Source organism: Crotalus tigris, unplaced genomic scaffold, assembly GCF_016545835.1.
Source record: "Crotalus tigris isolate CLP2741 ecotype Arizona unplaced genomic scaffold, ASM1654583v1 scf7180000024463.87593, whole genome shotgun sequence".
Lineage (NCBI taxonomy): Eukaryota > Metazoa > Chordata > Lepidosauria > Squamata > Viperidae > Crotalus > Crotalus tigris.
The window spans coordinates 2,294-20,149 of record NW_024100634.1 but is presented as its reverse complement, the minus strand read 5'-3'; the positions used below and the strand labels follow the sequence as shown (position 1 = coordinate 20,149).

Here is a 17,856-nt window from a genome sequence, read left to right as displayed (position 1 = left end):
CGACTTCTTATAAAGAAAAATTATATAAAATGTTCTATAGATGGCACTTGGCACCAGCAACATTAGCAGAGATGTTTAAAAATATGTCAGATAGATGTTGGAAATGTAAACATAAGTCAAGCACGTATTATCTTGTTCGGTGGACATGTGATAAAGAATTATTGGAAAAAGATACATAATTGGCTAGAAAAGATGCCGAGAGAACATGTAGATTTCAAACCTGAACTTTTTTTATTAGGTATAATGCCAGAAAAGACCAACAAACAAAGCTTATATTTGACCCTTGCACAACAACGGCAATAATTATATATGTGCAATATTGGAAAAATGAAGGAATACTGTAGATGAAGAAATAATTAAAAAAATACTACAATGCGCAGAGATGGACAGATTGACTATGAGATTGAAAGAAAAAGAAGAAACAATATTATCAAACTTGGGACTTGTCCTATCGATGGCTAGAAGAAAAAATAAAGGATTAGGAATTAAATATGTATTAGAGCATGTAAACTCAGGCAGCACGTTGGTTGAAAAATTTTGGCAACAGCCTGGCTGTTCCATTTTTTTAAATCATGAAAATCCATAAATGGCAATTTAGAAAAAAATAGTGCATCTGAATGCCACACTTGATATACTGATTATTTGTCAAACTTTGGATTATCAAATATATGGTCAAATAACTCTACAATAATTGTTTAAAATGAAATTAGTTACTTTAGTGCAGTGGTTCTCAACCTGTGGGTCGGGACCCCATTTGGGGTCGAACGACCATTTCACGGGGGTCGCCAAACAATGCAGTCCGCCATTTTTTCCCCCTTTTCCTTAGCTGTGCTACTCCCTTTTATTCTATTGGCTTTTGAAAGCCAATAGAATAGACTCTCTTGAATAGAGTCTAATTCTATTGGCTTTCAAAAGCCAATAGGAATTGTCCAGGCTGTCTCTGCCCTGCTGAGCCCGCCAAAAGTCCCATTCTGCAAACGGTGCTGCACCAGTTGAGTAGTCCTCGACTTACGACCGGTTGAGTAGTCCTCGACTTACGAGCAGTTGGGGGTCACGGCATTAAAAAGATTGAGAACCACTGCTTTAGTGGCAGAAATCTCAGAATGCACATTGCTTTTAGTAATAGTTTCATCAAAGATTACGTTAAACAGATAAAACTAACACAAGGAAAAAAAGAGAAAAAAAAGAAACGCTCATCTTTATCCCCAGAGAGTATAATGAAGATTAATTTCAGTTATAAATCTCTCTTAAAGTAAAACCAAGAAACTCTTCATCCTCTTCCTCATCCCATTCTCTATAAACCCATCTCTAAAACCACATCTTTAACCTCTAATCTCAATTCACTAAGATTAACCAGCAAAAGCTCATTAAGGGTGTTATGCAGGCTATCTACTAGAATTATACCCAGTAAATTCAGTTTGAATCCTGTAGATTTCACAATTATAAGCTCATAAGATTTTTTTTTTCTCCTCCATTCCTCAAGCAAAATAAAAAAAAAGGTTGCTGATTCGGTGACAAAAGTGATGAGAAAAGACACAAAATATATTGTGGTTCAGGCATGTTGTGGAAGGGTCCGGCCTAGCTCAGAAAAGGGCCCATCCCCTCTTCTTTCTTCTCTCCTTTATGCTGCAAGCTTGGCAGTCCAAGGTTGTGCTGCAAGGAAAGTGGAAAATGCAGGGATGGTTAATTTGAGAGGAAGGTAAGGTGAGGAAGCCCAGAGTCCAGACTGAATCAGCCAAGTAAAGAAGGAGAAACAAGAGGAATCAGCTGAGTGAGATTTACAAGAGAAGATGGACGGAGTAAGGACTGGCTGCTGAGATGGGCAAGAACCTGCTCCACAAAGTATAACAAGCATCGATGCCTCCCCTCAAATACACAGATCCAGCTCTAGTCCAGAGGTCTTCAAACTTGGCCCTTTTATGGCTTGTGGACTTCAATTCCCAGAATTCCTCAGCCAGGCACGCGTGCCTGGCTGAGGAATTCTGGGAGTTGAAGTCCACAAGTCATAAAAGGGCCAAGTTTGAAGACCTCTGCTCTAGCCCATTTCTCCCCCCCCCATCCCCGAGTTTCCTGGGATCTCTAGAGTAGTGGTTCTCAACCTGTGGGTCGGGACCCCATTTGGGGTCGAACGACCATTTCACGGGGGTCACCAAATAACGCAGTCCGCCATTTCCCCCCCCCCCTTTTCCTTAGCTGTGCTACTCCCTTTTATTCTATTGGCTTTTGAAAGCCAATAGAATACACTCTCTTGAATAGAGTCTAATTCTATTGGCTTTCCAAAGCCAATAGGAATTGTCCAGGCTGTCTCTGCCCTGCTGAGCCCACCAAAAGTCCCATTCTGCAAACGGTGCTGCACCAGTTGAGTAGTCCTCGACTTATGACCAGTTGAGTAGTCCTTGACTTACGACCGGTTGGGGGTCACGGCATTAAAAAGGTTGAGAACCACTGCTCTAGAGGGAGGGATTCCCAGATGGACTCAAGGAGGGGACAGAAGCCCCTGCTCCATCCATGACCGCAGGACCCTCAGGAAGTGCCTCATTTGCTCCCTCCATACCCCTTGCATTGGGGAATGCTCTGATCTCCTCTTTGCAGAATAATAACAACTATATTTCTACCACTACTACTACTACTACTACTAATACTAATAATAATAGAGTTGGACGGGACCTTGGAGGTCTCCAAGTCCAACCCTATAGGCAGGAAACCCTATACCATTTCAGACAAATGGCTGTCCAGACTCTTCTTAACAACTTCCAGTGTTGGAGCATTCACCGCTTCTGGAGGCAGGTTGTTCCACTGGTTCATTGTTCTAACTGTCAGGAAATTCCTCCTTAGTTCTAGGTTGCTTCTCTCCTTGATTAGTTTCCATCCGTTGCTTCTTGTCCTGCCTTCAGGCCCTTTGGAGAATAGATTGATCCCCCTTTTCTTTGTGGCAGCCCCTGAGATATTGGAACACGGCTATCATGTCACCCCCTCATCCTTATCTTCATTAAACTAGACATACCAATTCCAATTCCATACCAATTCCAGCAACTGTTCCTTATATATTTTAGCCTCTAGTCTCCTAATCATCTTTGTTGCTCTTCTCTGCACTATTTCTAGAGTAGGGGTGTCAAACTGCCAGCCCGCGGGACGGACGCGTCATCCGGAAGCTGCGCCCACCCCATTGCTGGCAATGGCAAAACCATCCTGAAACGTTGCGTGATGTCACGTGACGTCACGAGTTTGATATGTCTGTCAAAGCATCTTCACCATCAATTGGTCCTTGGACCTCACATCCCTTACCTCCCTCTCTCCCCCCCACACAGCCCCCACCAGAGCCACTCACCTGCAAGGGGGCTGTCAAATGGCCTGCATTCTTTTCTGCATTGGGGAGAAAGACACAGAGTGAGTCTCTGCCTTGTTCTGATCCTCTCTCTCTGTTCACCATGCTATCATGTCACCTCTCGTCCTTCTCTTCATTAAACTAGACATGCCTAATTTAGCTTTCAACGCTGTGAAAAACTGAATTGAAGCCATTTTCATTTTGTCTCCGTTGCCAATTTTTAGTTAGGGGAGGAAGGGGGTGAATTTCTCAGTTAGCCAAAACCGAGGGTAGGCAACTTTGGCTCTTTTATGATTCATGGACTTCAACTCCCAGAATTCCTGAGCCAGCATGGCTCAGCTTGGAAACCTCCCCCTTTCCCCTCAGCATGGCTGGCTCAGGAATTCTGGGAGTTGAAGTCCACGAGTCATAAAAGAACCAAGGTTGCCTACCCCTGGGCCCAAAACAATTCACATGTATGGGAACCAAGGTCATTGCTGATAACATTTTCGAGGGCTGGAGCAGCTGGGAGGAGTGCCCGCCTTTTCTAACAATTGGTGAATGTGATTGAAGACAGCAATTTGGGGGTGGGTGGGAAATGTAACTTGCAACTTTGTCACCTAGGCCAGGGCTTTTCCACCTTTTCACCCATTGTACCACTTTTAGGATATGGAAATATCCAAGTACCACCAGTCGCCTAGCAAGGGATCAAAAACATGATGACCAAAAAAAAAAAAAAAAAGGCATCTGAATGTAAATCACAAGACCCTGGAGAGGCTGCAACATTCCAGCTGATCGATGCTTCTTCTGGGCTCAGCAGAAGGGCCAGGATCAGTGCTGCTTTCCAGCTGATTGATGCTTCTTCAGAGCTCAGCAGAAGCACCAGGATCAGTGCCGAGCTCCAGCTGGAGCCTGGTGCTGATCTTGGCGCTTCCGCTGAGCCCTGACAGCCCCGAAGCGCCGATCAGCTGGAAAGCGGCATTGATCCTGGTGCTTCCACTGAGCCCTGACAGCCCTGCAGCTCCAGCCATCTCTTGCTCAGGCTTGTGCGGTGCTGCCACTGGTTCAGCTCATTCCCCTCCCCTGCTACCACTTTTCTAGGATGGCCTCGTTACCACCTGCCAGGTGCCAATGTACCACAGATGCTACCCGTACCACTGGTTGAAAAACCCTGACCCAGGAAAGGGGAATTTAGTCTTGGGTTCACCTTTGTACATGCCGTTATCTTGTTTCCAAAATAAAACATTCTTTAAGGAAGAAATCCTTGCCTTGAAGTTCTTTTAAATGGTTTCATCTGTCGCAGGGGGCTTCGAACTTGGCCCTTTTACGACTTGTGAAGTTCAACTCCCAGAATTCCTCAGCCAGCCTGCCTGGCTGAAGAATTCTGGGAGTTGAAGTCCCCAAGTCATAAAAGGGCCAGGTTTGAAGACCCCTGATCTATTGGAACCATGACATTAGCCTCCAGTCCCCTGATCATTTTTGTGCCTCTTCTCTGCACTCTTTCTAGAGTCTCAACATCTTTTTTATATCGTGGTGACCAAAACTGAGCCTCCTGATCCAAGACAGTTAGATCCTGAAGGGGGCCAGAGTCTGGCCTTGCAGGATAAGACTTTGGGGGCAGGCAAACATCCTCCCCCAGAGTCCCACTGCCTCTCCCCCCAAATAGCTTACCTTGCAGCATTTGAGATGACTAGCAGAGAGAAGAGGGATTTCCCAAGGTACCTTCACCATCAGTTGATCCTTGGACCTCACATCCCTTACCTCCCTTCCTCCCTCTTTCCCCCCTACAGCCCTCACCAGAGCCACTCACCTGCCAGGGGCCTACAAAAGGGACAGATTGGTGCCTGCATTGGGGAAAAAGACACAGAGTGAGTCTCTGCCTTGTCCTGATCCTCTCTCTCTCTCTCCACCATTCAACCTCTGCAGCTTCTCAGCAGAGACCAGAATACGCCACCAGAATGGTCTCTTAACCACCGGAGCTCATGGCGTTTCTGGTGAAGTCCCTACTCCAGGGGTGTCAAACTCAATTTCACTGAGGGCCGCATCAGCATTGTGGTTGCCCTCGAGGGGCTGAGTGGGTGTGGCCAGGGTGGGTGCGGCCTACTGGGTGGGCGTGGATGGAGTGGGTGTGGCCTACTGGGTGGGCGTGGCCAGCTCTACACCCTGCGTCAAGGGTGCCTGTGGAGGCCTGGGCAGGAGTGGGAGAGATCTGAGGGTCTCTGGCAGAAGGGGGGTGGGACCGGGGCAAGCGCCAAGGCATGGTCCATTTCTTCATTCCTCACAAAGGGTGACACCTCCCCAACATGCACCCAGGGGGCGGGGGCAACGTGGCAGAGGCTGGTTCCTCACTGTTTCTAGACGGCCTTGTGGAGCTAAGACTGAATGAGTTTCGGCATAGATGGCCACCACAAAATTGTACATTGTCTCCCGGCTGGCGTGGGCCAGGGCCAAGGCAGCGGGGGCTGTTCCCTCACTGTTTCCAGGATGGCTTCGCGGGCCACATGAAACCACTTCGCGGGCCGCATCCGGCCCCCGGGCCTTGTGTTTGACATGTCTGCCCTATTCCCTCTCCCTCCCCCCATCTCCAGACTCATTGCTTCAAAGAGGGCCAGGCTCTGCCAAGCAGGCTCTGGAGCTTCCTTCCCTGTCTGAAGGAAGGAGTGAGACCGAAACATCTAACAGAGATCCAAGTGAATTTTTTGACTGTCAGAAACCAAGGAAAAGAGAAGAGGTGAGAAAAAAAAGAGGAACACTTATTTTGTACAAGAGTAAAAGGAGAAGCAAGAAAAAAAAGAGAACTAAGAGAACAAAATGTCCTCGGAATAAATAAAAAAAACCCACAATTGTCCCACCCACTGCTCTTCTTTACTCAGGAGTGGCTCCTTCCAGCTTACCTGAAGTCTCCTTTATCAGATTCTGGAAAAGAATGAAAAGAGGGGTCTGTGTCAGTCTCTTGGTTGATAGGAAGAGATGGAGAAACTCAGATTTTTCCGATTCCAGCTCCTCCCTCCCACCCACAGACACAATCAAACACACACAAATGCACCCAAAGGGTTTCAATTAATTTAGCTTGAGTTTGCATATTTAGAATACCCCCTGCTCAAGCAGAAACCCTACACCATTTCAGACAAATGGCTGTCCAGTCTCTTCTTAAAAACTTCCAGTGTTGGAGCATTCACGGCTTCTGGAGGCAGGTTGTTCCACTGGTTAATTCTAACCGTCAGGAAGTTTCTCCTTAGTTCTGGGTTGCTTCTCTCCTTGATTAGTTTCCATCCATTGCTTCTTGTCCTGCCTTCTGGTGCTTTGGAGAATAGCTTGACTCCCCCGTCTTTGGGGCAGCCCCTGAGATATTGGAAGACTGCTATCATGTCACCCCTGGGGGCGGGGCTAGGGCCTGCGCGATGCTAGGGGCAGGGCTAGCATCTGCACAGTGACAGCAGCCCGAGCGCGAGTGCGCGCGCACACGTGCTTGCACTGACCAGCCATTCATGTAGCCCGGTGGCCAACAGGCCACGGCCGAGTAGTGAACCATGGCCTACAGGTTGGGACCCCTGCTTTATATGTTTTAGCTTCCAGTCCCGTAATCATCTTTGCTGCTCTTCTCTGCACTCTTTGTAGAGCAGAGGTCTTCAAACGTGGCCCTTTTATGACTTGTGGACTTCAACTCCCAGAATTCCTGAGTCAGCTGGGAGTTGAAGTCCACAAGTCATAAAAGAGCCAAGTTTGAAGAACCCTGCTTTAGAGTCTCATCTTTTTTATGTCGTGGTGACCAAAACTGGCTGCAGTATTCCAAGTGTGGCCTTACCAAGGCATTGTGAAGTGGTATCAGTTAAGAGACATAGGAAAGAATTCTTAACATTTATATATCTCTATACAGAACGATATTTCGGCAATTCTTGAACCAGAGGGCAGAGCTGACAAGAAAATACAGAGGGCTGCAAAGCGTCTTTTCCCAATCAGCTCATAATTGGAGAGTCTTGTGGAGGGAGACCAAGAGGAGATCTAGCTGGCATCCCCCAAAGCTCCTTTTCTCTCAAAATGCCTCCTTTTCATCACCACTTTTACGGAGTTTCCTGACTATGTTATGGCCAGGCCTTTCCTTTCCACCTTCATGGAAAACAGAGCAGCTTTTCAATCAGAGGGATCTTCTACCCGGCTGGGTCTTCTCATCCTCTTGAGCAGCCATGTCAAACCCGTGCCATCACGTGATGTCATGCGACGTATAACAGCAATGGGGTGGGCGAGGTTTCAGCATGACGCATCCGGCCCGTGGGCCGGGAGTTTGACATGCCTGCTCTTGAGGGTTCCTTGTCCCAGATGTTTCTCCTTGGGGTCTCCACTCCCAAGAACAGCCTGGCTGTTATGAGAAGGGGGCCTCCTTCCCCAACCTAGTTTTTAGGAGGAAATAGAACAACTCTGCAGTTTCATGAGATTCTTTTGTGTTTAAACACACATAAACACACACATACACACACACTCAAGTGATGTTGCCTCTGGTCCCTGCTCTAAGTTGGAGATTATACTGTATGTAAAGAGGACAAGTCACTCACTTGGTGCTTTTTTGTAGCCATGGCATCTCTCTGCAAAGACAAAAATCAGTGAAAGCTCAAAAGAATCCACCAGAGACCATCCAGTCTCTCCCTCTCTGGGAGGAATACCTTCAGGAGATATTTCACAGTCACTTTGCCTCATTAATAAAGATAGATTTTCAAAAACCAAACGTATCTCCAGATTTGCCCCAAGGGAGACCTGCTGCCTCCGAGATGGAGGGAGGGAAAGGGGGGAAGCAGCAGCAGCAGCTGGGAGGGGAGGAAGATTCTCATGGAAATCCTTCTCTGCTGCTCTTCCACCGAAGCCTTTGAAAGGGACAGAACTTGGATGCTTCTTCCCAACGCAGAAGGCAGGATTGTCCCACCCTCAGACTCAGCCAAGTCAAGACTGGAGTCCCAGTAAGAGGCCGAGATCTCAGAGGCTCCCCAAGAGGGCTGGGAAAGCAGGACAGGAGGAAGCCCTGAAGAAGCTCCCCAAAGAGAGAGACTTGGGAGGAACCTCCTCATCTTCCTTCCACCACCCAGAAAAGGATACTTACTGAAAAACCAGATCCCAACAATCACACCCAGCAGGACAAGACCAGCCACAACGCAGCTGATGATGAGCCCCAGGTTGGATTCTGGAACTGAATTGGGAGAAAAAGCAGATCATTGAAGGAGAGCCCAAAACAATCATCCCAAGTCATGAGTCCGAAGCAAGAAGAACTTAAAATCTTTCTCTCCCGCCCAAGACTCTCCTCCTGTCCTGAAATATCCTTTTTCAGACATTGGAGGGACCACCAAATATTTGAAGATATATTTGAAGGAGTTGTTGTTAGTTGCAAAGTCCGACCCATTGCGATCCCATGGACAACATTCCTCCAGGCCTTCCTGTCCTCTACCATCTTCTGGAGTCCATTTAAGCTCATGCCTACTCCTTCAGTGACTCCGTCCAGCCACCTCATTCTCTGTCGTCCCCTTCTTCTATTGCCCTCAATCTTTCCCAGCATTAGGCCCTTCTCCAGTGAGTCCTTCCTTCTCATCAGATGGCCAAAGTACTTGAGTTTCAACTTCAGGATCTGGCCTTCTAATGAGTAGGGTTGATCTCCTCTAGGACTGACCGGTTTGATCACCTTGCATTCCAAGGGACTCGCAGGAGTCTTCTCCAGCACCATAGTTCAAAGGCCTCAATTCTTTGGCGCTCAGCCTTTCTTATGGTCCAACTTTCACAGCCATACATTGCAACTGGGAAAACCATGGCCTGGACTATACGCACTTTTGTTGGCAGGGTGATGTCTCTGCTTTTTAGTATGCTGTCTAGATTTGCCATAGCTTTCCTCCCCAGGAGCAAGCGTCTTTTAATTTCTTGGCTGCAGTCCCCATCTGCGGTGATCTTGGAGCCCAGGAAGATAAAATCTGTCACTACCTCCATTTCTTCCCCATCTATTTGCCAGGAATTGAGAGGGCCGTATGCCATGATCTTGGTTTTCTAAGATATGCGGATGATACCACTCTAATGGCAGAAAGTGAAGAGGAACTAAAGAGCCTCTTGATGCGGGTAAAGAAGGAGAGTGCAAAAGTTGGGTTGCAACCCAACATTTGAAGGGGAATGAAGAGCTAATTTGCAAACAAACTCTGAGATTGTGACCTAAAGGTGCTGTCAACTGGACTGCCTTGTTTTTCTTTGAAGACATTTCGCTTCTCATCCAGGAAGCTTCTTCAGCTGACTGGATGACGGGGGCTGGAAGGATTTATATTCGAGGCAGAAGCAGTAAAACACCTAGACACCAACTGAGCAATGTGGTATATGCAGCACAGTGTAATGCAGTGGTTCTCAACCTGTGGGTCGGGACCCTATTTGGGGTCGAACGACCATTTCACGGGGGTCGCCAAACAAGGCTGTCCGCCATTTTTCCCCCTTTTGTTTGGCCACGCCCCTGGCACCCGGTGATGTATAAGTGGTTGGGGGTCACCAGAACATGGGGAACTGTATTATGGGGTCGCGGCATTAGAAAGGTTGAGAACCACTGGTGTAATGAGACATGTGCAGATCTGAGAAAACAAAACCATCACTTCATAAGCAGTGGAGGAAGGAGAGAAACTGGGAAGGAACAGAGGCTAAAAGAGGAACTAGGGGTATTTCATCAGGATTGGCCAACTCTTGCGATGAGGTCTGTTGTTTCCCTTAAATCGGGAGTGTCAAACTGCTGGCCCACAGGCCGGATGCATCATAGTGAAATCACACCCACCCCATTGCCGGCAATGGCAAAAAAGTCACGACATGTCAAGTGACGTTGCAAGTTTGACCCCCCCTGCCTTAAATCATCTGAAGCCAGTTCTATGGTCTGGTCCAGGGGATAGGCCACCTTGGCTCTTTTATGACTCGTGGACTTCAGCTCCCAGAATTCCTGAGCCAACATGGCTCAGCTTGGAAACCTCTCCCTTTCCCCTCAGCATGGCTGGCTCAGGAATTCTGGGAGTTGAAGTCCACCAGTCATAAAAGAGCCAAGATTGCCTACCCCCGGTCTAGGAGGCGCACCGCTTAGAACAGGCCAGGGGTAGGCCACCTTGGCTCTTTTATGACTGGTGGACTTCAACTTCCAGAATTCCTCAGCCAGCATGGCTCAGTTTGGAAATCTCTCCCTTTCCCCTCAGCATGGCTGGCTCAGGAATTCTGGGAGTTGAAGTCCACCAGTCATAAAAGAACCAAGGTTGCCTACCCCCGGTCTAGGAGGCGCACCGCTTAGAACAGGAGGACTTAGGCCAGGGGTAGGCCACCTTGGCTCTTTTATGACTGGTGGACTTCAACTTCCAGAATTCCTGAACCAGCCATGCTGAGGGGAAAGGGAGAGGTTTCCAAGCTGAGCCAGGCTGGCTCAGGAATTCTGGGAGTTCAAATCCACGAGTGATAAAAGAGCCAAGGTGTCCTACCCCTGGTCTGGTCCCTGCAGCTTTATCAACCTTCACATTGGAAAAAACCAATGGATCAAAGCTCCAGTAGGCTCACATCTGGGGGTGAGATTCCTCTCCCACAACCCTCCAGCCTGCCAAAGAGCCCAGCCTTTCCCTCCCTGTAGCCTCTCACCCTCCAGGGCCACGTCCAAAGGCTCCTGCAGGCCGTCGTGCTCCACGTGGCACCGATAGCGGCACCTCTCTTTCGGATCGATCTGGATGCTGAGCCAGGTGTGGAAGGTCCCATCCGCGTTGGGGGCCACGGATCCATGGAGGGTGTCCTGCAGCCAGACCTCCCCGTCCCTCGTCCAGGAGGCATCGATCTCCCTGGGGTAGAAGCCATCCAGGCGGCAGACGTGCGTCTCCATCCCATCCTCCACCTCTGTCCTGCTGCTCATGGTCACCTCTGGGGGGTCTGCGGAAATATCAAAATTAACTGTGAGCCCCTCCAGAGCCTGGAAAGCAGATCAAAAAATTGAAGGAACAGGAAAGTGTCCCACGACTTAGTTTTAGCCCAAGGACTTCACCTTTTACACCTGCTGCCTGATGTACACAGACACTTGATCCTAACCCAGGGGTCGGCAACCTTAAACACTCAAAGAGCCACTTGGACCCATTTCTCAGAGAAAAGAAAATACTGGGAGCCGCAAAACGTGCGTGCACGCATGCGCACAAGGGGGGGGAGCTTGATTGAAGAGTTTAATTAAAAAGAAATAAAGGCTGCTGTGCATGCTCTCTCTCTCTCTCTCTCTCTCTCCCTCCCTCTCTCTCTCCCCCCTCTCTCCCTCTCTCTGATCTTCTGCTCACCTGGCAAGCTGGCTTCACGCTGTTCTCCGACAAGCTGACACACATTCTTATTGGGCTGGCTCTCTCCTGCCCTTGGTCTCCCAGTCCTCTTCCCCCACTCATTGTGTGTGTGTGTGTGTGAGAGAGAGCGAGCTGCTGCTTCCTGCTTCGATGCAGCAAAGGCAGGAGCCCCATTAAATAAGCTTGTCAGCTTGTCCGAGAACAGCATGAGGCCACTCTTTTTTACACACAAACACACACACAGAGAGAGAGAGAGAGAAGGGAAGCGCAAGTGCTCTCTGTATTTCTGCCTCTCTCTCTCTCTGCAAATGGCGGAGGAGGCTGGGAGCTGCAGGAGAAGGCTCAGAGCCGCATGCAGCTCCGGAGCCGTGGGTTGCCGACCCGTGTCCTAGCCAGACACAGTTTGCGAGGGCAGAAAGAGCATTTCCTGGTCCATTGAATGGCTGCCTGGCAATAGGAACCAAACAGGGCTTCCTGTGTCCCTGGAGAGGTGCTAGAAGGGGAGGAGTCCCACCAGGGTAACCAGGCTACAGACCAGGGACCCAAAGGGGCCGAATGTGTGTACGAAATCCAGCCTAATAGAGGAAAGTCCAACCTGGGCCCAGTTGCTCACCTGTCCACTGCGGCATCTCCTGCTTGTAAGACAGGTACCTTTCCAGCCACTCAATGCAGATTTGCTCCAGGTAGGACTTATCTCCCTGATTCTTTCCTGGAATAGCGTCCCATTTCCTCTGGGTGAACTGGGCCTGGGTGTCGAGAGCCACCCAGATGGGGGTGTCTTTGTCGAAGGCAAGGAAGGTCCTCCCATTGTATCCAAACTGATAAAAGCCTTCCTTGGTCCCCTCTTTGGAGAGCTCACAGCCATACATCAGCTGCAATGTGTGAAGGCCTGAAAAGAAGGACAGGAAGATGGTTTGGGGAGTCCTCAGGGTAGACAGAGGGCATCCCTCCCTGCCGGAACAGTGAGACAGGAGGAACAGAGCAAGAAAAGGGATAGAAATGGATGGAAAATGAAAGAAATACATATTTTTTTTTCCTAGGAAGCTATTCGGGTCTCTCTGGATGAGATCCTCCAAGAATCAGAATAGAGTTGGAAGGGACCTTGGAGGTCTTCTAGTCCAGCCTCCTGCTCAAGCAGGAGATCCTATACCATTTCAGACCGGTGGCTGTCCAGTTGTCTCTTAAAATCCTCCAGTGATGGAGCACCCACAACTTCTGGAGGCAAATTGTTCCACTGGTTAATAGTTCTCACTGTTAGGAACTTTCTCCTTAATTCCAATCTGCTTCTCTCCTTGATTAGTTTCCATCCATCGTTTCTTGTCCTGCCCTCTGGTGCTTTGGAAATTAAGTTGACCCCCCCTCCTCTTTGTGGTAGCCTCTCAAATACTGGAATACTCCTATCATGTTTCCCCCTAATCCTTCTTTTCTCTAGACTGGCCAAACCCAAATCCTGCAACCGTTCTTCATATGTTTTGGTCTCCAGGCCTTTAATCATCTTAGTTGCTCTTCTTTGCACTTTCCCCCCCCCCCCAAAGTCTTAACACCTTTTTTTGTAATGTGATGACCAAAAGTGCCTCCAAGTTGCACTCTGTAGGTCTCCAGACCCAACTGTCCTCCCCCATCTGGGCCAAAGGAGAACAAACACCATCATCCTTGCCTTGGATCCCCAGAGCCCCAAATCCTCCATCAGGAGATTCAGCGCAGAAGGGAGATGACAAAAAGAGGAGACCCGCCCGTCATTGAAAGCCCCCAAGAAAGGCCACTTAGCAGCTTTTTCCTCAGGAAACCCCACCCCACCCTTCCTTCTCCCCATTTGCCTTGTGGGTACCCTGATGATACGTCCCACACAGATTTTTGCATTCACACAAATCCAGGGTGGAGGCCCTGGTTCCCTGTCCCCCAAATGATAGCAGATCCAATGCTCAAAGCCTCCTTTTCCCCAGAGAGGGGGCCCTTCCCCAGTTCCTCTGTTCCCCAAAGGAATGGGAGATGGCAAGGGAATCCAAAGTCTCTGCCCCCCGTGAGGAAAAAGATCAAGGATAGGCAACCTTGGCTCTTTTATGACTCGTGGACTTCAACTCCCAGAATTTCTGAGCCAGCCACGCTGAGGGGAAAGAGAGAGGTTTCCAAGCTGAGCCATGCTGGCTGAGGAATTCTGGGAGTTGAAGCCCACGAGTCATAAAGCGGCCTAAGCCTAGGCCAGAGGAGGCAACCTTGGATCTTTTATGACTCGTGGATTTCAATTCCCAGAATTCCTGAGCCAGCCATGCTGAGGGGAAAGGGAGAGGTGTCCAAGCTGAGCCAAGCTGGCTCAGGAATTCTGGGAGTTGAAGTCCACGAGTCATAAAAGAGCCAAGGTTGCCTACCCCTGATTTAGACTCTGAAAATACCCCTCATTGTCTTGCATGTCTGAATGCTCCCCTCAAATTCTCCAAAAAGGAAATCTGACACCCCCATTTCTTCCCCAAGGGAAAGAAGGCCTCCCCAATTGCCCCCTCCCTTCTACACCAATCATTGTTGGCTTGGGTCTCTGAATCCAGATGCAGTCCCTTGAATGACAGGCCCTATCCAACAAAATGAATTTTAATGTGGGGAAAAGCAAAGTTTCACACGTAGGCGGGAAAAATCAAAGATACAAGTACACATTAGAAAACAGTAACTGTGAGAGGGACCTGGGATCCTAGTGGACGATCCACTTAACCATGAGCCAGCAGTGTGCGGTTGCTGCCAAAAAAGCTAATACAATCCTGGGCTGTATAAACAGAAGCATAGAATCAAGATAACGCGAAGTACTAGCACCGCTTTGTAAAACCCTAGTAAGACCACATCTGGAATACTGCAGCCAATTTTGGTCACTACAAAAAAACATGTTGAGACCTTGGGGAGAGTTCAGCTAAGATGATCGGCCTGGAGACTAAAACATAGGAAGAAAGGCTGTGGGACTTGGGGTTGGCTAGTCTAAAGAAAAGAAGAAATAGGGGAGACATAATAGCAGTATTCTAGCATCTGAGGGGCTGTCACAAAGGGGGTCAGGTTGTTCACCAGAGCACCAGAGGGAAGGACGAGAAACAATGGTTAGAAGCTGATCAAAGAGAGAAGCAACCTGGAATTAAAGAGAAACTTCCTAACAGTGAAGAAAATTAACCAGTGGAACAGCTTGCCCCCAGAAATCATGGGCGTTTCATCACCGGAGGTTTTTAAGAAGAGGCTAGACAGTCACTTGTCTGAGTTGGTATAGATTCTCCTGCTTGAGTTATTCTATTCTATTCTATTCTATTCTATTCTTTTCTATTCTATTCTTTCTATTCTATTTCTTTCTATTCTAATTCTATTCTATTCTATTCTATTTCTTTCTATTCTAATTCTATTCTAATTCTATTCTATAATTTTATTCTAATTCTTATTCTTATTCTATTCTATTCTATTTCTTTCTATTCTAATTCTATTCTATAATTCTATTCTAATTCTTATTCTAATTCTATTCTAATTATAATTCTATTCTAATTCTCTTCTGTTGTTCTGTTCTAATCCTATCCTATCCCATCCCATCCCATCCCATCCCATTCTATTCCAATTCCAATTCTAATTCCATTCCTATTACTATTCCATTCTATTCTACTCCCTGCATATCACCAGGACAACACACAGTTGGCAAATCTCCCTTTGGAGTTTTAAAATGTTTTAGTAGCTGTAAACTGCACAGAGAACTTTAGTTATGGGCCAAGGATAAACTTACATTAATTTTTTTAAAAAGAATAAACATTTTAAAAAATCTTTTTTTAAAAAATATGGCAGCACCCTTTCCTCTAGGAGAGATCCTTTCTCCTCTCTTGTGCTCCGGGGAGGGGATTATGGGGCAGGAGGAGCCATCTGACCCATCACTCACCTTCGCTCTGATTGTAGCGAAGCCTCAGAATCTCCAGGCTTTGTCTGAATGCCTCCTCATTGTTACGTAATAAATAATTGCGTCTGAGTGTCCCAATATTGGGGGTCTTCTTTCTCCACCTTCTTTATCCAGGAGACTCGAGGCTGCTTCCTCCGGCTGTTGCTGTCGTAGTGAACAAAGACCTGACCGTCCACATACCCCAGAGCGACAAAGTGGGGCTGCCCCTGACTGGGGTCCCAGATGGAGGAGTAGAAATTCTTCAGGGAATGCGAGGAGGCGCCTGGAAGGGACCCAGAGGGCCAGAGTTATTGGGGTTGAGATGAGGCTACAGCTTCCGTGTCTGAGTGGAGAAACAAGCCGGATCCCCCCAGCACCAGAAGCCAGAAAGAGCCCCCAAGCCTTGCCCAAAGCAGGAAGTACGACCCAAGAGGAGGGGGGGGGGTTGTGCGAAGGCAGCCGGGGGGGGGGTTCGTGAATTGATCTGATCCAGTGCAAACGCCGCTTTCCGACAACCTCCACCTCGAGGGAGGGAAAGAACTGCGCCCAGGTAGACTTGACTGACATCTGGAGGGGCCACCTTTATCCTGCTTCCAGAGGGCCTCTCCTGGGAGACAGGGGGGGGAGGAGACAAAGAGGCAGCAGAGTCCCACCCACGCTTTGGGGTCCCTTCTGAGAGGGGCCCTGGGGGAGCGGACGAGAAAGAGGACCGAATCGGGTAAACTTTAGAGGGCGGAGCGAGTGAGCGAGAGAGACTTCCTGAATTGATTATCCCCCCCCCAGTAGAAAAGCGCCCCCGAAAGGGACTCACCGAGGCAGCTCTCCGGCAGACCGACGGCCACCAACACCAGGAGCAAGAGGGGCGCAGAGCGCAGAGCCATCCTGGCCCCGATCCACAATTTGTCCCCCTTTATCCGGAAGTCGCAGGCAGAGAAAGACGCGCTCCTGGTGATCAACAACGCAACAACCCAGAACAAAAGCGGGTGATTGGCCAAACTCAACCAATAGAAAAAACATATTCTCGTGTCGTCATTGTTGCTAGGCAGACGTTCAGGCGCAACCGGGCGGACAGGCGGGGAAAGGAAAGCGAAAGTTCCATCAGGAAATCCCCTTCCAGGCCTTCCGCCTCTTGGGGGGAGGGGCAGAAATGGGGGGCTGGGAAAAGCGGGAGGGTTATCTGGGCCGGGGGGGGGGGGAGGAACCAGGGGAAGGGGAGGGGGGCTGCGTGTTCCTTTGAGACCCCATGCAACCCCCTGCCTCACAGCTGGGCAGCTGGAGGAGGTGAGAAAGAAGCAATACATTTAGATGGCTGCTCCCTCCTTTGGCAGTCCTTCTGAGACTCAAACAATACAGGTGGTCCTCGACTTACAACAGTTCGTTTAGTGACCGTTCGAAGGTACAACGGCACTGAAAAAGTGACGTGGCCGTTTTTCACACTTATGACCGTTGCAACATTCCCACGGTCATTGGGATGCTTGACAAGCGGCTCACATTTTATGATGGTCGCCGAGTCCCAGAGGGGGTCACGTGATCTCCTTTTGCGACTTTCCAACGAGCAAAGTCAACGGGGAAACCAGATTCATGTAACAATCGTGTTACTAATTGTTAGAAGTAAGTCTTCATCCTGGTTCATCCAAGCCGGGATAAATAAGCAACATGGCGACCGCTTTGGGAAGAAGATTACAGTTTATTGAAGAAGCAGAAAGATGGTCCTTTCAAAGAGCAGAGAGGAAAGAGGAAAGAGGAGTTGAGCACATGGACAGGTTTTTATACCCTCTAGCCTTGCTTGGAATAGTTTCCTGTTCCTGTGGCATGAACCTTGAGGCTATTTCTGAGTGTTTTTCTAGGCCTTGATATCTGTGGTTTAATCTTATTATCATAGCCTGCTTCCCAGGTGATGGGGCTAATGATTCCTAGAGTTTGGGTGGGGCATGCAGATCTTCTCTTTATCTTCTTCAGTGCTCTGGCTTCAATTCTCTGATGGTTTTACATCTGCATTTGTATGGGGCTAGCTCTTGCTTGGGGCAGAGAGATAGATTTGGGACCAGGTTTGGTTTTAAAAAGTCCTTTTGAGGAAAAATATATTTTCTGCCCTTTTAATATTTCCTTCTCTGGGCTAACTTCCCTCATAATTGAAGAACTTAAATTAGAATAGAAGCAGAGCTGCAAGGGACCTTGGAGGCCTTCTAGTCCAGCCCCCTGCTCAAGCAGGAGAACTTATACCAGGGGTAGGCAACCTTGGCTCTTTTATGACTCGTGGAATTCAACTCCCAGAATTCCTGAGCCAGCCATGCTGAGGGGAAAGGGAGAGTTTCCAAGCTGAGCCATGCTGGCTCAGGAATTCTGGGAGTTGAAGTCCACGAGTCATAAAGCGGCCTAGG

General features: G+C 48.6%; 1 pseudogene; it reads right to left on the bottom strand.

Annotated features, from left to right (window-relative positions):
• Nucleotides 1-962: 962 nt before the first annotated feature.
• On the bottom strand, nt 963-16,441 carry LOC120303323 (annotated as a pseudogene).
• Nucleotides 16,442-17,856: the final 1,415 nt, after the last annotated feature.